Below are 19792 nucleotides of genomic sequence, written 5' to 3' on the forward strand. Positions count from 1 at the left end.
AGAGGGATTGGTTCTTTAACCTATTCTGCATGAAGAAGAGTAATTCCTATGTGCTATCCAAACAATTTTTATTGGCTAATTATGGTAAACCTTTCCTTTTCCCTATGATTCTGCCTCAGAATTGCCAAGTTATTGAACTATATCTATTTCCTTTAAAACCTCCACATTAAAGAAACAGAAAATACAAGAAAATGCACAATTCTTGCAACAATTTCTGTGTCCCCAGCATATCATCACTGATTCACCTAAACTTCCAGTAACCAGTCCTACCCTTACCGGCAGTGTCTGAAATGTAGGTCGTGGGATGAGTGGGGAGAAAGGCAGTGCTGCAGTCGACATTGGACAGCTTTATATGCAGCAAACTGAAAAGGTCTGAGCCCAAAATTGAAAAACGAAACTGCCATGGATTGGCCTGGAGCAGGATTAAACAATACTTAAAAATCAGAAATCCAGATCAACCCCAGCTAATTTGCAAATTTCTTTCCAATAAAGATGTTCTTGACACAGTAGAGAGCTTGACTTAATCAGTGTTTCTTAGACCTACTTAGGAATATGCTGCCCACAGCAAGCTATTTTAAGAACATTTTAAATTGCAAGAACACATTTGCAAGACACCTGCCCCTGTAAGAAGCTACCCAGGAATAGTAATTAACACCTTTCTTTAAACTGCAACAGACAATTTCAGATAGATAGAGTCAGGAACAGTAAAACAAACCAGCAAAGAACAGAGAATAATTGATTTTATACCTAGATTAATTTAAAAAAATGTTGGTTGCAAAATCACTAATGAATAATGATGTGTTTTCAAATCTTTGACTCCTTATAAGACAGATAGATGCATTTGCATTCATTTGTAACAGGGTGCAGTTCTGGAATTCCCAGTCTGTGAACTAGAAAAGGTGACAACAGTCACCTATATGGTGGGTAATACAAACATTTCACGAATGTTACGGCTAATACAAACCAATCATAATGCAAAGGTAACTTGATGTATGTTATATACTTGTCTGAGGAATATACTGCAGTAACTTCAGTGCTTTCTTATCTTCAGGAATCAGTTTCTGGTTTCTACACTGAGTGCAAAAAATGGGTCGAATAATTTGAACAACTGACAGCCTGTGAGCTGCAGAACAATTTATACCTCATGTTGATGTACCTGATTTATATTTCCAGATTTAGTGGTTCATTTGTTAAACTGAGGAGGAGCAGAAGGTCAATAACTAATGCCACTATATGCATGCAAGTGTTTTATATATGCCTTACTGTGCAGTCCGAGTGAAACCCACAGGGTAGAAATAACAAAAGGCTTAGGCATTCTTAACAAATCACTGTATTCTGCTTATTGGCTCTATATGTCTTTTGTTAGTTATCATAACCTATTGATGAGAGAGTGGTTTGTTACACATTTGATTTATTGTTCAGACCCAGCTGAGCCCTTAGTTCAGCAGTGATACATCACGGTGCAGTTCAATATAATTTTACACACCAAAGCCATTGTCAATTATCTTACCATATCCCATGGCCATTCAGTACATGCATCCTACACCATCACATACGAAGTGGGGATTTCCTTTTTAGGACAGCAGTAGTAACAAAGGTGTTTGGATGAGCAGAACAATGTGGGTAACACTTCCATGTTGCTACAGCACATTTGAATTTTTCCATTGTGCCTTGACAACTGCTTCATCTTAGTCTATTTGAACAAATAATGGAAGTAGCCAAGGCTTGCTCTTTGCCAATAGAGAATATACAGGTATGTAGTTGGCTTACATTTTCACAAAACAGCATTTACCCTTGTCGCTCCACTTAAGACTGTTATCTGTCATTCATATCAAACTTTGTTTGGAGATGAAAGGAAAGATGATTATCTTGTCAAGCAATGGATAGAGAAGCTATCCATTAGATCCCCTTCACTGTGGAAGTATACGTTAGCAGTATACAAGATACTCCTGAAAAGAACCCATTATTTTCATTATTAAAATATTATGAGTCTTCCAGGGACAAAGCTAAATTTAATATGAGCTTATAGATTGCCCTGTTCCTTTTTAAAGATTGTAGAATTTCCCATCATCACTGACCTCAATTCTAGCAATTTATTTAAGATACATTTTATTGCACCTGGCTACACATTAGCTAACTGAATCAGTTCTCATTGGAGAAAGAGAGATACTCAGAGAATCTGAGCTACTTCATGTTGCTTTTTTTTTTTTTTTTTTTTTTGTAGCAACCTATTATTTCCCACGACATACTAATGCCTCACAGAGTGCACTGGAAGGACAGAATTCATACAAGGGAGTGGAGTACTGTTGCCTGATTCTGGTTTCATTCACATTGTGACTTCCAAACATAAACATTAGTCTGTCCCTGCTTCCACCCAGTCAGTGGCAAAATCCCATTTACCCAGAAGGCTGAGTTGTCAGCTGCTAAATAATTTGGATGTTTGGAATCCAGTAAGGAGGAGAGATGTTCATGTAACACCAATTTGGAATTCAAATATAGGGTTGAAAAAACTAAGGACCCTGTATTCCAAAATTCTTCCTACTGTATCAATTTTTTAATCTTAAAGACAGGAAAGAAGTTTAACATAATTCTGGTAAACAGCTTTACCAGATTTACTGATGGCAGTCATCACTATGTTTGATCTTAAAAAATTACTGATTTAATTTTTTAGAAAAATACTTCTATGCCTACTTTCCTGCTTAATCATGCAACTTACTTTACTGGTATCTCCTACAAGTTTGTAGTTCAATTTTGGTTTACAGGTATGATGACTTTCCAGCTAAACAGAATTAAATATCTGAAAGTGTAGTATCACTTTTAACTTTTAGAAGTTGACATAGTGAATGGACTTTATAGATAATTTGATAAGTTATTTGAGGAGCTGCATCCATCACCTGCAGTGGAGTTTAAAACCCATGGCTTTAGTCCAAGTATTTTTTAATACAAGGGCTGACATTTAAATCATAGGGATTTTTTTTATAAATAAGGACTACAGGAGTATTGGTGCATCTGTAGCATTGGATATTTTGGCTAGTTATGTGTGACGCTATTCAGTTCTAGCTGATTCAGCTGAAATTGTTTTTCTTTCCATCTAACTCATAAGCAATGTAGTTCAAAGTCCTTCTTCATGTTGCAGACTTGTCCTGGTTTTGGCTCGGGTAGAGTTAATTTTCTTTCTAGTAGCTGGTATAGTGCTGCTGTGTGCTGGATTTAGTATGAGCATAATGTTGATAACACACGGATGTTTTCAGTTGTTGCTAAGTAGTGTTTAGTCTAAAGTCAGGGATTTTTCAGCTTCTCATGGCCAGCCAGCAAGAAGGCTGGAGGGGCACAAGAAGTTGGGAGGGGACACAGCCAGGGCAGCTGACCCAAACTGGCCAACAGGGTATTCCATACCATGTAATGTCTTGTCCAGTATATAAACTGGGGGGAGTTGGCTTGGGGTGGATCACTGCTTGGGAACTAACTGGGCATCGGTTGGCGAGTGGTGAGCAACTGCATTGTGCATCACTTGGTTTGTATATTCCAATTCTTTTATTATTGTTGTTATTTTATTACTGTTATTATCATTATTATTTTCTTCCTTTCTGTTCTGTTAAACTGTTCTTACCTCAACCCACAAGTTTTACTTTTTTTTCCCGATTCTCTCCCCCATCCCACTGGGCAGGGGAGGGGAGTGAGCGAGCGGCTGCATGGTGCTAAGTTGCTGGCTGGGGTTAAACCATGACAAGACTTTACCATTGGAATATGCCAAGTGTATTGTTTACTTCTAATATTGATAAAATATATTTTATTTATATCTGCATAAATATGAATGTAAGTGAATGAATATAAACTGAAGGTACACTGTCTTTAAACAGGTCAGTATTTTTTGAAAGTGAATAGTTAGACACCTGAGTAAGGGTCAGCTTATTCATTATCAGGTGGAGTCAGAGGTACTAGTGTGTCAAAGTTCAGTGCTGCCTAGTTAAATACTCAGACAAACCCATCCAACTCCCACACCTCAGCTCCTTGATTCTGGGGCCCCCTTTAAGGTTGCTGATTCTCCCAGAGGCTTAGAATTCAGCAAAATCTGAGAAACCAGGCCACCATGGGGTGCTTTAATCTGGGATCTTCCAACTAATCTCTGATTTTGAAACTGCACATTTTTCAGTATCCAGAGAAAGACAGATAACACTTCTCAAAAGACACAGTCTATGTAATGTATCTCTGTTATTCCCACAGCCACCTGCAGAAAGTTAGGTTTTTTAAGGACAAAAATTACAATTTATAAAAGATCAGTTCAGCTCTTGAAATAATGTCCATTGAAAAGATCAAAGGAGCTGAGGCTGGATTTTTTTAATGTAGTTTTAGGTTTTTTATAGCTTGAGCTTAAAAATTATCAGAGAGATGGATATATTCACTTGTGGGGGAAGATGAGAGTCATTCATACCTTAGCCAGCTTCAGCATGGAGATGTAAAGATCCACAAAAATTTGCAGAATCAATTTTTAAAAAATATATTTCATAGATGCAAAATCAAGACATACCTTAAAAACAAAAAAAAGCACATGTAGACCTAATAGGCTCAATTCAAAACCCACAGAAATTAACTGGAATCTTTTCAGCAGGCTCTGTAATCTGCTACATCTTTTGAGACCGTGCAGGAAAATGTTGTGGATTAGTGTATTTGGTTTGTGTGGCAAGGTTTTGGTAGGGGCGGGCGTTACAGGAGTGGCTTCTGTGAGAAGCTGCTGGAAGCTTCCCCTGTGTCTGAAAGAGCCAATGCCAGCCGGCTCCAAGTCGGACCCGCCGCTGGCCAAGGCCGAGCCCATCAGCAACAGTGGTAGTGCTTCTGCGATAACAGATTTCAGAAGGGAAAAAGAAGTTGCTGGGGCACAGAAACTGCAGCTGGAGAGAGGAGTGAGAACATGTAAGAGAAAAAACCCTGCAGACCCCCAGGTCAGTGAAGAAGGAGGGGGAGGAGGTGCTCCAGGCGCCGGAGCAGAGATTCCCCTGCAGCCCGTGAGGAAGACCATGGTGAGGCAGGCTGTCCCCCTGTAGCCCATTGAGGTCCACGGCGGAGCAGATATCCACCTGCAGCCCGTGGAGGACCCCACGCCGGAGCAGGGGGATGCCTGAAGGAGGCTGTGCCCCTGTGGGAACCTCACGCTGGAGCAGGCTCCTGGCAGGACCTGCGGATCTGTGGAGAGAGAAGCCCACGGAGCAGGTTTTCTGTCAGGACCTGTGACCCTGTGGGGGACCCACGCTGGAGCAGTGTGCTCCTGAAGGACTGTGTGCTGTGGAAAGGACCCATGCTGGAGCAGTTCGTGAAGAACTGCAGCCCGTGGAAGGACCCACGTTGGAGAAGTTCGTGGAGGACTGTCTCCCATGGGAGGGACCCCATGCCAGAGCAGGGGAAGAGTGTGAGGAGTCCTGCCCCTGAGGAGGAAGGAGCGGCAGAGACGAGGTATGATGAACTGATTGTAACCCCCATTTCCTGTCCCCCTACGCCGCTGGAGGGGTAGGTAGAGAATTTGGGAGTGAAGCTGTGCTCAGGAAGAAGGGAGGGGTGCAGAGAAGGTGTTTTAAGATTTGGTTTCATTTCTCATTACCCTACTCTGGTTTGATTGGTAATAAATTAATTTAATTTTCCCCAAGTCGAGTCTGTTTTGCCTGTGATGGTAATTCACTGAGTGATCTCTCCCTGTCCTTATCTCAACCCATGAGCCTTCTGTTATATTTTCTCTCCCCTGTCCAGCTGAGGAGGGGGAGAGAGTGGCTGCGCGGTGCTTAGTTGCTGGCTGGGGTTAAACCACGACAATTAGGCTCTGGAGTAGTCTCATAGGTGTTGGGAGCAGGGGAGAGAAAACAGGAATTTTTTAATTAAGCCTGAAGAATACCAATGGGAAACTTAGTATGGAAGATTCCTGCATTTGCAGGAAGAGGACAGTTCTATTCAGTCAAATCCAATTGGAACTAATCGTGTTTTATACTGCAATAAGTGGATAAGTATTTCTGGATGAATAATTTATAACATCCTCTATGGCCAAGTAATTTGGTGTGAGGGAGGAATATGTATGAATCTTTTTTAAAGAAATATGACAACACTTAAGGTTTTCCTCAATGTTTTACTGTTTCCAGCTGCTGCTTTTTTATTATTAATGCATTCCCACCTGAAAACTTTTCATGCGAACTGCGGTTGCAGTTGCAGAATCTGCTAGATAGTGGTTGCCTGCTCATTTCTTTTGCCTTCTTCCTGGTGCAGAATGTTTTCAGATTTTCAGAAATCTATCAAACATTCTTTGGGAACCCAGTCTGCAGGAGAGCTGCCACATCTTTGGCCTCGGTCTCCCTACAATTTGGAGCATCTCCTGATTGTTCACCAGTCCTGTAGGGTTAAGAGTGTGACTCTTCAGCAGTGTTGTGTGTGCATATGTTGGGTTGGTCTCCTTGAACTAAAGTACTTCTTTCCTTCAAAAATGTGCTTATTCTGCATTTAATGGGAAAAAATACTTTAGCCAGTGCAATAAATGAAAATTAATTAAAATGCAATTAAGTCAATTTATGACAGCCTCTTATCTTTAGAAATTTCAGGCTATTATTCTGAGGAAATTAGGCATAGTCTCTCTATAATTAGTGAGAAAATATACTGAAATGGATAATGCATGTCAGAGGCTGCCAAAATACTTGTTTTTAAAACAAAGATCCTTCAGGGAATGTCCCAAACTCCCAGTTTTATGGAGCTTCAGAATTTGTTTGCAGACCTTTACATTACCAGGCCTGCACAATTACAGGGATTAAACTGTGCCATTAAGGCTGCCTGTTTTCTCCTGATGCTTTCCCTCACACACACACTGCTAATGCCAGTGCAGCTACTGGTTCTGATAGTGGGAGCCCTATCACAGAAGAAGCTCCAGGCAGCTGCCAGCACTTTAAATATTGGTTGTCTAAACCTGCTCAGAGCAGGTCTATACACAATAAGCAGGTGATGCTGGGGTTGGAAGGCATCTTTGTGTTCTCTACTGCAAGGTTCCCAGTGAATCAGTATCAACAATGGTTATTTCTCCCTTCCTTTCTCCTCTCCCAAAAGCTTAGCCTGCAATGTTCATGTGGAGTTTTCCCTTTGTTTCAAGATACCTATGACTTTGCTTCTGTGAGGTGCTGATTCTTCATCTGATTCAACCACTTTTGCTGATTCTTTTCCCTGCTCCTGTGTTGCAGCATGTCTGAAAACTGTGAAGAGCAGTCTGAGAAAGTCTGCGAGGCTTTAATGCATCAAATGAAGTCAGCCTGTAGCCTGCCTGCTTTCCGCTCTCATATTCTTATCTCGCCATACTGAAGTTGTGTACTGCTACCGAACTTTTTAACAGAGACAACAGACGAAGTTGGCAAGTCGTTAAGAAAAATGCACCGTCTGCATTCCCCCATCCCATCTCTGTTTTTATCAGTTACAATTAAATTTTCTACAAAATCAGAAAATGGTTCATTCAGCAGCTGGTTTGCTTTGTGCATTTGGTGGCATTTGATGCATTGCCAGGTAGTTAAATTGTTGGTCTTGTTAGCTAGTAGGGTCTGTGGAGAAATCTACGAAATCTACAAAAAACATTAATTATATTAGATTATTTACAGCTTCCTTTATTCTTTCACAGTAAACTTTGTCTTAAATGAGCTGTGGCAGCAATGGTACTTTATCAGCAGATTGTCAGAATTGCCCTGTCCTGCAAGCTACTCATGGTAGTTCTGCAAGCTTTACACAGCTCTGTTTCAGTTTCACTGATGGGTTTTTCAAATGGGACGTTAACTTCCAGCGGCAGCCCGTTGCTGCTGCAAAGCATAGCCTTGCTGGTAGTTTGAACCGATTACGTTTTGGGTTATCACAGCATGCCAAATCCAGACTCTTTGGGTTAGTGGCACAGCTAGCATATGCAGCTTTGAAATAATACCTCCCTTGGCGTAGGTCCAGACTAAGCTGCAGTTCATGCACTGCCCTCCAAAACAACAGGCTTTGTTAGGACAGAAGTGATTGTATGAGACATCAGATTGGCAGGTCAGAGAAGATCAGTGTTAACACACCCTTGTCTGCTGACAGTGCTGTTTAGTTTAATTCTTGTTTGTTATATGCCATGTCAGAGTACAAAAACCCTCTATTGATGTGAGTACACTTACAGGCAAACATTCTGCAGAATCGGATCCCAAATATAGGCAGTTTTCAATTCAAAAAAGTCTTGGAAAAGTTGTTAGCGTAGGCAAATGCAGAGATATAGCAGAAGTTTTAACATAACCATACTCACATAAGGTAATGGTAAAGAAAAGTTTTATATGAACGTACCTGCTTCAAATATAACCTAAACTCTAAAGGCAGAAGGGCTTAGCAAACACAAAATAGGCAAGTAAACGTTTTTTCTGTATATCCACAATTTTTATGACATAAACATTCTGAACTTACAAATTGCTACCCATTTTGAAGAACTAAAAGTCTTTCCCCTCCTGAGATACAGTAAACCAAATGGAAAATTCTAGTGGAATTCACTGGTAATATTTCCAAATGGTAGATTTAAGAGCTTTTCCTTAAACTGGATTTTAAAATAATTCCAAAGGGACTCTTTAAAATGTAGTGTCTTCAACTCTGCACTGTTTTCTTACAAGAGAATAATTGGTGGAAAAACAGACTTTCAATTGTGTAAGACAATGACAGCTTGCATGCTAATTGTAATGTTAATTAAAGACACAAGTGTTAACGAGGACAACAAAAGGTGCTCTCTTGTGGTATTTTGAAATGTGATAAAGTGCTTAGTTCCATAATGTTTTCTATTCTATTTATGTAACATAGAAAATTGTGCCTTCCTGTCTTCACTCCTCTTTTGGGACAGTTCTGGGTTGTATATTGTTAAGTGACTTGATCATTGATAGCACAGTAACACCTGAAGGAGGCTACATTGTGCAACAACCACAGCTTTGAAAGGGTTTACCGGAACACAGCTTCTTCACAGATTACTTACAAAATGTTATGTTACCACGGTGTCTGGTGACCATAAATGCATTTGTCTTTTGTTAAAGATGTTGTAGACAATGTAAATAAATAACTTTTCCTTTGCTTTTCTCCTCATCCCCAAAAATCCAGTAGTAATCTGAAAAAAAAAAAAAAAGAAAAAAAGGCGCCCCAATGCTGATATAACATTAAGGTGTCAAGTTTGAATACAGACTTTGGAAATGAAAATTAAAGGTACAGTTGACAATTCTCATGGTTGACAACATTGTCTGTTCAGTAACACATACGTTTGGTATTGCGAATGACTTGACCTAGTCAACATGTTCCAGATACAGTTATCAAATGTCCTTAAGCTTATTAGACTCTTAGGTTTCAGTCTTGCCGTTTTGGCTACTGTACAGCACCAGGGACATGGTAACAGAAATATATTAAAATACCTTCCCCCTCCCCCCCACCCCTGCCCCTCTTTTGTTTAAAATAAATTTTAAAAACCACAAGCCAACCACCAAACAGCAGAAGTGTGGCACTGTGGGCAAAGTAAATTGCATGAGACTGTCTCTGGTTTTGTAATGACTACCACTTTCCTCCTGAAAATCTGTCTCCTTGGCAAATCTGCTGCCCAAAAAACCCTGTTTTCAAATATTTGTGCAAATGGAAATAGATTACAAGAAGGTGGCAGTGCGATTTCTAAGTATGAATGAAGCTGCATATGTATTTTTATAATAGCAAATGTTTGTGTTTTAAATCTCTTCCTTGGCATCACTTTTTTGTTTAGGTGAATCTAGGACAAAGAGGCTGACCAAATCCAGAAAATGAGTATTTAAAATAAAGTCACATGAGAATATGCTTCTACTATGGTATATAGGATACATCTCTAGATTGACCATCCTCTCGCTTGGATTTTGTTGGTGCGTTGGTAAGGAAAGTCTGGAAGACCTTATTGCTTTATGAAAAATAGTTAAGCAAACTATTGTCTCTGCTCTGCAACTGTTACAGGCACAGAATTAAAACCTGGGCCCTTTGTCAGGGCTTTTTGTTAGACTTTATAGCCTAAGGGGTAAAAACCAACTCGCATTAGAGTTACTGTACACTGTATAGTGAGATTGATATTCAGATGTTTTACATAACAGTGTGAAGCTTCTACCTAAATTTTGGGTTTCTATTTCAGATCAAACAAATTGCAGTAAAAGATTATACAATTCCCACAGATGCACTTCCAAGAAGTTCCTTTATGCAGAGCTGGAGGGGAGGCAAGATGTTGGCATAGCTGTTGACCTAAAAACCTGCTATGCCAACATATTGTCATCTTTCCTGTCTGTTTGCAGCAGAGGGAAATTCTACATTGTAATGGGCATTTGGAACAGCTTTAGTCTTTATAGATAACTTGAAATGTCATTTCTCTGGCCCTGCTTTTGAGTCAATGTGGCAAGTGTTTATTAGTTGTATAACTACTGAAGAAGGGACAGAATTTGAAAGGATTTTTTGTTACTCAAATGATAAAAAGCTTAACTTGCTCTGAAAAAGTTAGTGTAGAGATGCAGTAAAAAAGGGGCTGGGGAGGCTTGGGGAGGCCATCAGGGGACAGGACAAGAATTGACTGTTTCACTGCCTGACCTGTGCATGTTTGTAGGGAGATTACGAGTTGTCAGTTAGCAGCCTGCATAGCAGTAATTCTGTGTACATATTTTTTCCCTAATTCTGATTATATACTCCCTCCCTATATACTTTTAATGTTTGTACTTTGTCTTAAGAGCCATCTAGTAAAGGGTTTTCAGCAATGAGAATACAGTGGTAGCCAAAAAATGAACGAGCACCCACTAAAGAAATTATGTAGCTGCACTTCACTGATCTGTTTCCAACATTTAAATAAGAATTAAAAAACAGTAAAACTTGATCTTGAAGAAGGTCTCATGATTGCTGTACAGGGAACCTCAAGAAAAATATAAATTACATGAATGATGAAATTGCTACACATACTTCTTCTACATAAGATGTTACTTCACAAAATCAGAGTTCTGCTTTTCTTAGAGAATCTAAAATTAGAGTTTTGATCAGGAGTAGTACTGCTACTTTAAAAAACCATAATGGAGCAGAGCTTGCTTCCAGGTTGTGTACATTTGCAGTAGTCCTTTTACACTCACAACTCTTCCTGTCACTCAAGTATTGAGTTTGACCTGTATATGAAAAAAAATGATATATCTCTTAGGACTAGGTTGTGTCACTGCTAAACCTTACTTTGGGTTAGTTAGTATCTGCACCGACCATAATAAAAGGACTACAAGTTAAATGTTCCTATCACTTTCAGCTATCTAGTCTTCAATTCTTTTAATCTCTACACTTAAGCCATGTATCTGCAGTGGGAGGTCATGCAGGTACTCTATGAACTTCTCATTTTATTATTCTAATGCACTCATGATCACAAACATAGAACAGTGCACTAAATATAGTTGTAGAAAATTCCATCATTCTTGCAAACATACAGAATTCTCCTCTCCTGATCCATGCTGAAATTAATCTGGTATATAAATAACAAGGTCTGAAGGCCAAAGCACATTACATCATTACTTTTGTTGTTAAAGCAGGATGCAGACACAACTAAAAGTTCAGCTTGCTATCCTGCCCCAAGCCTACCATGGGTCCACAGAGCAGCTGTCATCTTTCTTGTGGCAAGATGATTTCTTGCTCTCTAACAATAAGTATCATCCCATTATTTGAGTGCCTAGCCTGTTGTTACTGGACCTTTTATCAGTGCTACTGTTCTAGCAATAAAATAAATCCTACTTGGTTTTCTGAAAGGAAAAAATGGTGGGAGGCTATCTAACCTGTTAGAACGAACTAAAGAGAAATGGAGAAAGGTGTTTGATACAGGAAAACAATTATAATGATCTGGTCTTCATTTTAGTGGCAATCAAGTCTTCAGGTAACTGCTGTAGAACCAGTGTTCTCTCTAGCACCTGACTAGCAGAGATGACAAAAAGATACAACTCATCTTTCTCAAACCTTAGAAGAGAACTCAGACCTCTGTATTACTGACTTCTAAATGCTGTGTTTTGGCTGGAGCTTAGTGAAATCTGCTAAAGTGCCATTGTTGATTACTTTCAAGGGAACAAATTTAAAGCATGTGTACACAATATTCCAGTCCTAACCAAAGTACACCACTAGTGTGGTATCTCAATGCTAGCAATGGAACTGGTTCCGTGTTTCTCTTTCATTGCCTCAGGATCATCTTAACTCTGAAAATAACAGAATGGATCATACTTTGTACTTCCTGATGCAAGTTTTACTTGCTTAGGCAATATGGTAGACCTGCTGTCTGCATGTTGTCTTACTTTTTACAGAAATTCTTTCAAGTTCAGGTAAAGTATACCCATTTGAAGATTGCATTATCCTAAATGTAAAGGAGGTTATTAAACATACAGTGTACACTTTGAATTTAATAAAATTGCACTCCTGCTGTCTTCAATAGATTCAACAGAATTTAGGCTTGATATTTTATCATCAGAAAGAAAAATCCCAATCTTTTTGGCAGTTTTGCTAATGTTTAAAAGCTTAAACTTTTTAAAATTTAAAACAAATTAACTTTCCCAGCATTCATCAAAAACAAATGCTTCTCTGTTTAGAAAACACTTTTTCTGTGCTTTCCACAACAGCTGTGGCTTAGAAGAGTAGCATACTAACCCAGCACAGTGCCATTGACTCCCGTCTTAAGCCAGGGTATCACTATCTGTATGTCTGGCAATTGCAGATTTGCAGGGAATGTACTTCCTTGCTGATGAGTTTCTAGCCAATACCTTTTAGTTTTTCTTCCTAATAAGCAGTGGATATAGAATGTAATGCAAGTGCCAGGAAAGCCCAGTTTTTGCGTAACCATCTAAATAACAGGTCCTGGGTCTTGCAAAATAAAAGTTTCTGTCTAAAGGATAGTTTGCATGTCCTAAGACAGTTTTGGTCACAATTCTTAAGTGTGACATACACTCACAATATTTTTCCTTTCCCTACTCTTCTCTAAACTTGCAAGATTTTTCAAAAGCTATTTGTATTTTTTTCAACTTAAGCTCACTAAATGTGACACTGGAATGGTTTCTGTATTTTTTGTCTCAATTTAGGTGCAGATAAGAGTCTTTAAAACTTACAGCATCATTTAAGAAAGTAGTTGCTTTTTTTCCCCTCCTTTGCATTTGTTAAGAAGGAAGAAGTTATTTTACATTTGCATACTAATATTTCATAGATGTTTCATGGCAGCTCTTTCATTTTGAGCTCTGTTTATGATTATGTTGTTGAATTGTATAGTCTGTATTATGATAGGGCAGTGACCCTCAGAATAGTCTTGCAGTTGTGGGCAGGCAGCCTTCTTTCATGCTAAAACTGCTTCAGAGCCTTAAGTCTGTTGTGTGTCATCTCATGAACCAGCTAAATTAGAATAGGTCTCAAAAAAACCCAGCCAAACCCAAAAACCCAGAAAATTGCAGCTCCAAATTTAAAAGGAAAAAATTAATATAATTCCATTTGAGAATCCTCAAGTGTTTAGTAACAGGCCAACAAAAGACAGGTAAGCTTTTTCTTTTCTAATTTGGAGTCACATTTAAAAAAAAAAAACCTCCATGATTCAAATACTCTTTGTCTGACCCTCCTCCCAAATAAATGTCACTATCATAATGCAAACATGTTACTCCTACCTCATCACTTCAAGACGTTAAAAAAGATGGTTCTTGCAAAATCAACCTGGGCAAGACATTCTTGGATCTGTACTGACATGCAGACTATAGTTTTCTTATACCCTTCACTCTGAAAAATAAGGCATTTCAGCAGCAGAGCATGAAGTTTTGGTATGGGTATTGACTGAACTGACTAAAGCCTTAACCAGTTAACTAGACAGAATGTAGCAGCATTCCTTACAAAAGACAGCATGTTATAGGATGCTTTTGATGATAATCTGACATTGTATATATTATAAATTCCCAGAGTTTATCAGAAAAGGCAACTGTTTAGGTATTTATTTTAACGTGTTAGGCAGTTTCTTTTGTCTGCTGCTTTAAACTGGATTTCATTCAAATAAGAATGGATTGGAAACCAAAACTCACATCTTGTGAAGCATTTAGAATTTTCTGATGTTTGCTGGACTGGGCCAAGAAGTTAAAATTTTTTAAACATTCTGAAAAGTTGTGACTTGGCATTTCTGAAAATTTGCATTTCAGCTGTACTGAAACTTTTTGTTTCAGCTCCAACTTTACACAATGCAATATTTTAGTAATACACCTGTAGAACCTAAAGAGTCTAAACAATACTGAGCCTTATCCTCCACAAACTATGTAGAAATAAGCATATTCTGTGAAGAGAGATGAATTATGGCAAAATCTTATTCTTTCTGTAGGAAACAACTGTGCTGTAGAAACAATGTCTACTATACTATAGATACTGTAAATCATATCTACTATATCATAAGAAGCATTCTCAATAAGTGCACTTCAAGTAAAGGGTAACTTTTTACATACAACTTGCTTTGTATGTGTATAGATTTAAAAATTATGTTAAAGGCAGTCTGGTATGTTCAGGAGAATGATAAACGGTGCAGAAAAGAGCTGAACAAGAACAAAGTAAATGATCCATATCTTTCTTGCCAAATACAAGACTGGGCAGAATTATAAAGAAGAGGAAGGCAAGGGCCTGGGGTGAGATTCTTACCTTACTGGTGTGAGCATAACTACTGTTCCATTCCATCCTTGTTTAGGATGAAGATACAGCCATGGAATTAAGTTTGCTGTTAACAAGGTCTGGTTTAGAACTTCTCTTTTATGAACTACAATCCTTAAAAATGCTCAGGTACTGTGCTTCACTTACTATCCTAACAGATATTCCTTGTTACTGGCACTTATATACTCTGCTTCCCCTTTGACACAGCACTAGAGGGAACTTGGAGGCCTCTTTGTGTTGCCAGAGAAGAAGAGAATTTGTCCAGGAGGGAGCTGGGGAATGCAACACATAAGCACTCCACGAGGCAGACCAGTGGGTGACCTTCATTAGTCATCAAGATTCAAAAGCAGTTGGCAAGCTTGGCTTCTGTGATCATGGAAATAGCTAAATATAGCACAAAGGTTGTCCAAAATAAGAAAACAGTGGGAGGTGGGAGGAGGAAAGGTAATTGAAAACTAGTAACACAAAGTATCTTCAGAAATAAGTGGAGGAGGAAGCAAAGATACTTTGTATCTCCAGTGATGCCATTATCCTCTGGACTGCATTTGGCACTTAGAATCTCTACCTGGTTCCACGTGACTACATTTGTATATAGCACTGATTTTACCCTGCCCTGCTACCTGATAATTACCACCACAATTGAGACATGCAGTGAGGCAAGAAAAGGCACAGAACAAAGGCTTCTGTTGTTTCATACTTTTGTGATCATGGCACAAATAAAAACAAACTGCTTGTTTCATTCTGTTGACTTGTCCGAAGAATAGCTGTCAAAATTGTTCTGGAAGACAAAGGCCTATCCTCATCCAGATCAACTGCAAAACTTCTTTTCTAGGGGGAGATTAGAACTGTTCTCTCACAGCACACACAGACCTACCACATAAGTCAAAACAAGAAATGGGCCACAAACGAAGCACTGTATTTAAAGCCGTTTGTCAACCATTGTTTGCTTCTTACCTTGTAAATTTTTTCAGTAAATGACAAAGATTTTGCCAGCGTGCCATAATGAGTGCAACTGGAAATACAGAAGCTGGCAAGGTGAAGTTACCCCTCCATTACACAAATGAATTTGAATCTAGGTTGGCTGTTGGTCTTAAAACATGCTCTTTCATAACCAAGTAATTTCTTAGATTGTTTCCAAAAGCATACTCATGCTAGTACTTGAAGAATACTCAGTTTTCGATAGCTCCATTGACAAATGTTCCCTAGCATTAAGTATTTTAGATGTACCTAGAACCAGTTTCATTCATGGCTTCTGACAGCTCTGTGGAGCCTGTCTGATCTTTAATTATTCAGGGATAAGTTGTATTATTTCTGATAGATGGTTTCTACACTATTAACTGATTATTAAGATTAGTTACCTACTTAAGTTGTGAGAGCTCACTTTTTGTATTCACTGCTGCATTTGTGTTCTTTTAGAGCTGAAAAGTTTTCCAGTGCTGAAATACATGCCCAACTGGAGAGTAAGGAAGAGGAAAATGGACATAACTGAGTAGGAAATGGAATGAAACTGTCTACTTATTGCCATTCAAGGAGGAAAACGTACGCTTACTTGGGAAAGACAAGACAAGGTTAATAATGGTACTAAAGAAAGTAGTTCTGTTTGCTCAAGAACAACAAGGAACTGGAGGAAAGTTGGCATCCACAGAAGGAAAATCTTCAAGGCTCTTTCCTCCTTTTCCATCACCTGATGAAACTTGCTTATATCTGCTGCTGACCTATATGCATGTGTGTATACAGAAAGGTTTATTGATTGATTCATAGGTAGATAAGTATGTTTGCGCGTGCACAGTAGCAATTCTGAAATATCTTGGTAAGGATCTACTTAATATATTTGAAAATTAACACAGTACCAAGTTATTCTTCAGTTAACTTTCCAACCTCAAAATCAGTCCTTCTCGAACCACAATAAACACAAAAAAGCACAAACACAAATAAACATCTCTTTCATTCCCTCACACAGCACAAAAAGGAGTAGCTACAATTTCTGTGAATAAAGCCAGCATTTCTTACATTTCTTACATCCCTATTTTATAGTCAAAAAGCTGGCAAATAAATTCATATCATTCATAAGAAATTATCATTAAGAGCACAAGAAATTGCTCATGTCTATCTCTAAATGCCTATTGTTTTCAAAGTGTGTATCATTTGGACTAATTTTAATTCAGGCAGTACCTCTTCAGGCAATGTACTGGGTTTACTGAAGTAACCATCAGCTGGATGGTTGCTAATCTGGGCTCTTGGCTACTCACTTATGCAGATATCCCATTTTCAGGCATAATATACATACTGCAGCAAATTGATGTGACCACTTCTCTACCAGTTGCTAAACTATTCTCCAGCAATATCTCAACAAACAGTACACACACTCCGCTGCTTCCATCTTCTGTTGAGTTTATAGAACAGGATGTAAGAATTCACCTGTATATATATTTAACAGTGCTTGGATGAGCATATTCTCATAAAGAGGTCATAAAGCAGATCAAAAGGGAGTAGAAAAGCCCATCCAGAATTTGAGTGGCATGAAAGTTCTCCACTGTAGTGTTACTTCTGACCAGGGGTGACTTTGCAAAAGCCTCACCTGGGAGAGCTCTGCAGCTGCTTTATCCAAATGTCCAGACCTGCTGTAATGATGCTACAAGATTGCATCCTTTTTAAATACTACTCTCTTTGACTTTAGACAGGGTAAAGAAAGGATGAAGAAGAATGCAAACAATAAAGACATACTATCCGTAACTTCAGTACTGTTAAGGAAGCTTATTTGAGTAACTGTGATTTTATGCATACTGCTTACCTTGATCATGTCTCTTCAGTTCCCGGCATATAGCTCTTCAGGGCAGCATATTTCCCTCTAGCTTTTCCATTCCAAAACTGGGACAAAGTTATTTCCAAAAGCAAAAGTCTCCATAGAGTAACCAGCACCCTCTTGTGTTCATGGTTCGCAGAGGCCAAACCCTGCACCGGGTAACTCCGGAGCCTCATTCGCTGCTCAGTGCACCTTCGCCTGCCCCACATCCTGAAGGCTCGCACATGTTCCTCCAATAGTTGGCTGTTGCCCAGACAGGAGAGCAGTAACTAGCAAAACTATATGTATCTCACATGTTAATTTGTGCAAACACCATTAGAAATCTTCAATCTGAACAATTTTTGACCTAGTATTTCTTTGGAGCTACCACCACTATGCTTTCCAGGAACCATGGAATTTTCTCAAAAAAGAGTTTACACCATGTGCTGATTTGGGCTGGGATAGAGTTAATTTTCTTCATAGCAGCTAGTATGGGGCTGTGTTTTGGATTCATGCTAAAAACACTGTTGATAATGCAGAGATGTTTTCGTTACTGCTAAGCAGTGCTTACACAGAGTTGAGGCCTTTTCTGCTTCTCACCCCACCCCACCAGCAAGTAGGCTGTGGGGGCACAAGAATTTGGGAGGGGACACAGCTGGGACAGCTGACCCAAACTCACTCAGGATATTCCAGACCCTATGACTTCATGCTCATCATATGAATCTGGGGGAAGAAGGAGGAAGGGGGGGACGTTCGGAGTGATGGCGGTTGTCTTCTCGTGTAACAGCTACATGGGATGGAGCCCTGCTTTCCTGGAGATGGCTGAACACCTGCCTGCCCATGGGAAGTGGCGAATGAATTCCTTGGTTTGCTTTGCTTGCGCGTGTGGATTTTGCTTTACCTATTAAACTGTTTTTATCTCAACCCACAAGTTTCCTCACTTTTACTCTTTGAATTCTCTCCCCCATCCCACCAGAGGGGAGTGAGTGAGTGGCGATGTGGTGTTTAGTTGCTGGCTGCTGTTAAACCATGACACACCATGTCTTCAACAGAAGGCAGAAAGTCCTCAATGGGCTCTTCAAATTGCCAATGCTTTACTCTGGTAAGGATTTATGAGATGTAAATTGCACAAGAAAGTGCAATAGCAATGAAATGACATAAGTAGATCCAAGGCAGAACAAATACAGAGTTTGGCTAGGGTACAGCACTAGCATCTAAATAAAAGCACAACTGATGCAACTACCAGTGGATCAATTCTCTTACTTAAAAAATGAAGAGGACTGCTAGCCCCTAAACTGTCCATAAATTAAAGATTTTTTCTGTTCATATTACTTTATACAAAAAATCAGAATTGCATAATTTGTAAACAGCTCTCTGGAGAAACTACTCAACAGCTATAGAGTTTAATAGAGAACTGCATATTTTTGCAGCTTTTCAAAATCCTCCTACAGAATTATGTAGCATATACCGTTCTTACTGCACAGCAGTGATTCTCCAATAATCCTCCAGTATGATCACCATTTTCAGTTTAATTCTATGGGTTTCTCTATGAACAAAGATGTCAGTCCAAGTATTTTGCACATGAATATAACCATAATTTATCAGTTTTTTATTTATGCTTATCTACATATATTTTTGTCATCTTTGCTAGCTGAGTTTCGAATAACTTTTCCACATAAGGATATTAGTAAAACTAGGTAAATTTGAATCCAATTTAAATTCACAAGGTGCCAGATATAAAAAGACGTGCAAGAGTTTGTAGTAGGTGAATTGAATACAAATAAAATATATTCTGAAGAATATGAGAAGCAACAATAGTGCTGAATGCACTCATGAAGATACATTTAAATAAAAAATACTTCTGGCCACAATAATTAATTCAGCACCAGGGAAAAGACTTCAATGAAATTTGTGGACCTGGCACTTTCACGATTACCATCAAAAGTAAGTAAAGCATCTCAAAAACCCAGCTTTGTCTCCTGAACCACAGTGCTCCTTACATATATAATGAGGGTGAAATATTACATAATAAAAACAGCTAGATCAGCTCAAATGAGGGCGTGACATACTCCAAATTTCTGTCATCTAATGTGTACCAGGAATACAGCAATGTGTGGGTATGAAGAGATAAGCAGCTGGCAGCCTGCTCTTGCAGCCTAAGCGAGCCACAGTGCACCCAACTTAGGTGGTGTGCCTTCACATCCACTAGCCTCCATTGGTGCATTATGGAGCTCTACCTGTACCACCAGTGTTTATAATACACTGTCAGGAGAAAAAAAGTCCCACCCTTTTTTGGTGTCACACCTACTGCTACTAATAAATGAGCTAATCCATCTTTGATTCTGCACG

The 19792-nt window shown here is 39.0% G+C and overlaps 1 long non-coding RNA gene across 1 annotated transcript; it reads left to right on the top strand.

The window, feature by feature from the left end:
* The first annotated feature begins 9524 nt into the window (after positions 1-9524).
* LOC128137735 (uncharacterized) lies at positions 9525-18367 on the top strand. The gene is made up of 3 exons (XR_008233814.1): positions 9525-9886; positions 14869-14973; positions 16078-18367. It is a non-coding gene; the product is annotated as an uncharacterized LOC128137735 (long non-coding RNA).
* The last annotated feature ends 1425 nt before the right edge of the window (positions 18368-19792 follow it).

Source organism: Harpia harpyja, chromosome Z, assembly GCF_026419915.1.
Source record: "Harpia harpyja isolate bHarHar1 chromosome Z, bHarHar1 primary haplotype, whole genome shotgun sequence".
In the NCBI taxonomy this organism is placed as follows: Eukaryota; Metazoa; Chordata; class Aves; order Accipitriformes; family Accipitridae; genus Harpia; species Harpia harpyja.